The 5,798-nt window shown below is 40.0% G+C and overlaps 1 pseudogene; it reads right to left on the bottom strand.

The window, feature by feature from the left end:
• Positions 1-5,574, bottom strand: part of LOC102865071 — a 19,507-nt pseudogene extending 13,933 nt beyond the window's left edge.
• Between the last annotated feature and the right edge of the window lie 224 nt (positions 5,575-5,798).

The following is a 5,798-nucleotide window of genomic DNA, read 5'->3' as shown; positions in this document are numbered from 1 at the left end:
AAGTCTCTCTCAGGGAGGAGTGATAGGGAATGGCAAAGGACACACTGACAAAGGAGATTAATCAGAACTGGCTTTGACAAGCACTGTGGCAATTGGACAAATAAAACAGACTTACAAGAGGGGGGAAAAAGAAGAATGAACTAGGGAGGAGTGTTGAGAAAATTGTGCAACAATGAATGAATGAAAACCCAAAATTTCTGTAAATGTTCATTAAAATTAATAAAATTTAATAATTAAAAAAATCTTTTCAACAGTGTGAAATAAAAACCTATGAACTGGATACAAACATTTGGTAATACCATCACAGAAGAGTCTCAAAATGAAAGTTTAACGAATACTCCTGGACCACCACAAGAAAAAGACTGAAAAAAAAGAAAGAAAAAGACTGATAACTCGATTACAAAATGGGAAAAGGACATGGAAATAATTTTCATGGAGGAAGATATTCAAATGGCCAACAGACACATGAAGAAATGTTCCAAATCACTGGCAGTAAGGGAGTTGCAAATCAAAACCACAATGATATACCATCTCACTCCAGTAGCTGTGGCAAAGTTTAACAGGACAGCAAGTAATAAATGTTGGTGAGGATGTGGTGAGATAAGAACTCTTTTACCTTGTTGGTGGGCTTGTACAATGGTACAATCATTCTGGAAGGCAGTTTGGTGTTTCCTCAAAAACTGCACATAGAAATTCCATATGATCCAGACATGCCTTTGCTTGGAATATACCCCAAGAAAATGAGACTGAGGCACAAACGGAGACTTGTACACCAATGTTCATAGCAGCATTATTCATCATTGCAAGAATTTGGAAACAGCCCAGATTTTCAACCACAAATGAAAGGATTGAGAAGTTGTGCTATGTCCATACAGTGGAATATCACACAACATGTAGGAGCAATGATTTTGTAAATTACTACCCAATATGGGAGGGACTGAAGACCATTATGCTGAGTGAGCTAACTCGGTCCCACAAGGACAAATACTGTATAAAATTATTATTGTAGAATTAGTATGAGGATCCAAGGGGAGGAGCTGAGGGTGGAAACAGAGGGGTGAGGATGGGTGGGAGCAGTGTTAATCACAGGGTTTTTGATGGATGGGGGGGTGAAGAAAATGAGAAGGATCTTGTATGAAAAACCATGTTTTAGAACTTTGTAAATAAATCAGAAAAAATAAAACAAGACACTTTATAGTTCAAAATAAGAACAAAAAGGGAGCAACTTAGTTTCAACCTGTCCAGGACAGATCTATTTGTTCTCTTGGAAGTCCATGGTATGTTCAATACTCTTCTCCAGTGCTACAACTCAAATTCTTCTTCTGTCATCCTTATTCATTGTCCAGCTCTCTGATACATAGCAAGCGATTGAGAAGACCACAGAGTGGATTGGCCACATCTTGGTCTCTAGACTGACATCATTGCTCTTTATCACTCTCAAGAGGTCCTTGACAGTAGATTTTCTGAATGTAACTCATCTTTGGATTCCCTGATTACTGGTGCTTAGAGTGTTGATTTTGGATACAAGTCAAATCACCAACAACTTCAATCCTTTTACCGTCTATCATGATACTCCCTATTGGACTGGTGGTGAAGATCTACTACTTATTATCCTGCATGACTAACAGTGTATATCCTCTCTTTTCACAGTCCTTACTAGCTCAAGATATTTATTAGTAGTGACACATTCAAATATAGGCTATCCTGAGATTATCAATGAGTTCAATTTCTAATTCTGTATTGAAGTTAAATTTGTACGTAGATTACAAGAGTTCCAATCTTGTGCCAGTAATTCAAGTGATTATCCTGTATATAGTACATAGTATAAAGTGTATTCTTTTTTAAAATTTTTTTAAACATTGATCTATGAAATCTACTTAGTATTTCCTTTATGCACTGGGCCTAGCTAATAAAAGCATGGTACCATATGTCCACTGTACTTGGAGTGAATTATTCCCTATGCCAGTATGAAAGCATTTATAATGTTTACCCAGCCACAGAAACCACCAATATGAAATTACATTCTTTATAGTCTTCACTTTTCAGATTTCACAAACTGGAATTAATTTCAAAAGGAAAATGTCTGGATGAAGGGTATTGAGAGTGGGCATACCACAGAATATTCTGTGGAAAAATTAGTTTGATTTAAAACAGGAATACTTGAAGCAGAATTAAAATTGTCTTCTACTTCTCATCATCTTTAAAATGGAAAGAAAACTGCCCCCCAAATATGTTTTAATTAAAAAAGGCTTTTGGAATGTAAGTATATATAAAAATATCTCTCTTCATGACAAAGATAAGTTACAAATGAGGTTTTTAATAACAAACTTTATTACCAGGCTTTGTTACTAAGGCTTTTACCTTAGATTTAATTAACAGTCTGAATTGTGTAGCTATCACTGGCCTGATGTGAGGGCAGATAATGAGAATTTAATGGAAGATGTGATCACCGAGAACAAATCAGGAAGCTGAAGTACATCTCTGGGAACCTTTTGGGTATCTAAGAAGGGATATGAGGTAGAGGGATTGTACCAAAAATTTTCCACATTTAATAAAATGAAAGAGGCCTTTGAGGTCTCTGAAATTTAGAGGTTTTGCTCAAAGTGCCCTGGGAAATCTTATCTGATAGTCTGACACATCCTGAAATTGGATCTGGTTGTAGCTCAGCACAAGAACTACTTAACAGAAATCAGAGAACCAGTTGTGGGAAGTAATTGATTGAGATTGCCTAAAGGCACAGGACTTGATCCAAAGAATTCTAAAAGGGTATTCAGCACTCAATCAAGAGTCTTTGCGTAGAGTAAGGGGTTTACTTGCTTTGTTACTAGCTGAAAGGTTGAAGGTTGGCTTTCACCCAAAGGGACCTCAGAAGAAAGGCCTGGTGATAAAGTCAGTTTTATTTTTTTATGAGGAGGAAATCTCATGGCACTCAGTTATATTTCAACATAAATGGAGTTGATATAAACTCAATGACAAAGTTATTTTGTCTTCCATACCAGTTTGCATGATCTACCTTGATTCATTGTGTGGTATTGTTGTTATGTGCCATCGAGTCACCTGTGACTCATAGCGATCTAATGTACATTAGCTCCGAACCCTGCACTATCCAGAGTCAATCTCATCATCTCTGACAGACTTAATTTCTCCAGTCACTGAGTAAATCCATTTCATACTGGGTCTTCCTCTCCTGTGCTCCAAGCATGATAGTTCTTTCCAAGGACTGGTCCTTCCTGGTCACATGCCCAAAGTATGTGAAAGGAAGTCTCAAAATCCTTGCTTCCAAAGAGAAGCATGGTTTCATCCTTTCCAGGTTAAATCTGTTTGTTTTCCTGTTAGTGCAGGATATGTTCAACACTCTTCTCCAGCACCACAACTCAAAGACATCAACCCTTCTACCATCCTTATTGTCCAGCTTTCTGATGCATAGCAAGTGATTGAGAAGACTATAGACTGTATCAGGCACACCTCAGTCCCCAGACTGATGTTGCTCCTCGGTATTCTAAAGAGGTCCCTGACAACAGACTTTCCCAGTGCCATTCATCTTTTGGTTTTCTTACTGCTGGTGCCAAGAGTGTTGATTGTGAAACCAATATAAATGAAATGGTTATAGTTAAAAAGTGGTAGGTACTATAATAAAAACATTGTTTTAGTGTAATCAAAATGCTTATACAATCTTTGGAGGACACATTAACTCTATGTTGTTCTGTATCATCAAGTCGGAACTGACATGTAGCTGATCCTCCAGCAGGTTTTCAGAGGCAGATAATCACACAAGAGATTACCCATTCTTCTCCCATGGAGCAGCTGGTGGACCCAAACTGTGTGTCTTTGAGATTGTAGAGAAGCTTCTTGCTGCTAGGCCACCAGAGCTCCTACGTTAACTCTCCAGCTTTGTAAAAATTGTGTATATGTTGGGGAATACTGGGGAGGAAGGGAGGGCCTCTGGCCAGGACAGATCACCTAAGTTCCAGATAAGTGCAAGCCTTCCAACAGCCTTTAAATATGGGGTAGAGAAAGCTCCCCTGTGTTTGGCTGTACTGGCTTGAGAAAGTTTGCCACTTGGGAAGATGGCTGCTGCATCTGTTGAGCTGAGCTGGGAGTGGTCTGCATGAGGCTGAGTTTCTCCTAACCAATCCACATGTTCCATGTCTGTCTCTCCTATCTTCCTATTTACATGTTTGTATAGAAGTGCAGTGCAGTCCCAATAAAATAGAGCTGGATTGACTCTCTGATCCTCTCCTGGAACAGTGTATTTCCATTGTGCTTATGCCCATCAGGGTGTTGCTGTTAAGTTGCCGGCAAGCAGACAGTGACATGCATACATCTTTGCTACTTAAGAAATGATTGACTTCATTATCTCCATTTTAATTTGAGAGTTCTCTGTTTCCTACTCATCAATTTATCCTTTTTAAAAAAATTAAGTGGCTAATTATATCTGATTCAGATTTTGCTCAAAAAAAACCCCATTAAACCTGTGGTTGTGGATTTATTTTTTAAAAATTTAAAATTACAAATTAATTTTCTACCATAATGAAAATGTTTACTCATGAAATATATTCTAATTTTTCTCTCCAGACATAAAGGTTGATGGTTACATGTTAGTTCAACATTTCTATTTTTGTTGGTATTTCTACTTGTTGCTATTGAAGTTTTATGTATTTGCAAAGTTTTTGTCCTGATAAAGTTGGGGCATGCATTAAAAATAACAATGGATGACTGGAATGCAAAAGCTGGGAACCAGGAAGAAGGATCAGTAGTTGGAAAATATGAATTTGGTGCCAGAAATGAGGCTGGGGATAGAATGATAGAATTCTACACAATCAGTGATTTATTCATAGCAAGTATCTTTTATAAGAAACGTAAATACAGGCTATCCATGTGGATTTCACCTGATGGTATGCACAGGAAACAAATCAATACATCTGTGGAAGGAATTGTTGGAGACATTAGATATCAGCAGTGAAAATAAGGTCAGGTGATTGTGGAACAGACCGTCAACTACTCACATGCAAGTTCAAATGAAAGTTAAAGATGGTGAAATCATATCCACAGAAATAAAAACTTGATCTTGAGTCTGTCCACTCTGAATTAAAAAACCAACTCAGGAACAGATTTGGGTCCTTGAACACTAATGAATGTAGATAAGATACGCTGTGGGACGATATAAAAAATACTGTCCATGCGCAGCCGGACTCTGGCACAGCCAGGACCCGGTACAGCTGGGACCCAGAAAGCTGAGTCCCAGCCAAAAGACACCAGCCAAGCCACTGTGGAACCCACCCACCAGGAGCAAGTAGGGAGCAACCTTGCCACCATGTGACTCCAGAGGAGCAACCAATGGCCCCAGCTCTCACAGTATCCCAGAGGAGCAACTGCCATCAACTGCCACGTGACTCCAAGGAGCAACTGTCCCTGGCTGCTGTGTGACCCCAGAGAAATGACAGCCAGCCACTGAGTGACCCCCACCCCTGCGGACTGCCGCCGTGTGACCCCACCACGGCCTGCTGTGGCATAAACCCCCAGCAGCACCCATGCCTTGCCCCCTGCCTCCTGGTGGTAGTGTCCCAGCCCCATGCCCCTGCGCCCTCCCATCCCTGTGCTTCCTCTCTCTCCCCCATGGCAGCTCCACAACCACATGAATCCACCCCGCCACAGCCCTGTGACCCCAGTGGCACCCAAGGGCCACTAGAGAGTCCTTCATGCTGCAGAGACCAACCAACCCGATGAGCCATGGACAGTAGGATTTGGAATCAGAACTTTTGTTGCAGAAGTTCCTTTTGGAGCTACAGGAATGCAGA

This window comes from Elephantulus edwardii, unplaced genomic scaffold, assembly GCF_000299155.1.
Source record: "Elephantulus edwardii isolate Elephantulus edwardi_28Jun2011 unplaced genomic scaffold, EleEdw1.0 scaffold00227, whole genome shotgun sequence".
In the NCBI taxonomy this organism is placed as follows: domain Eukaryota; kingdom Metazoa; phylum Chordata; class Mammalia; order Macroscelidea; family Macroscelididae; genus Elephantulus; species Elephantulus edwardii.
Note: the sequence above shows the minus strand (reverse complement) of the source record. Positions and strands in the feature narration are given on the sequence as shown.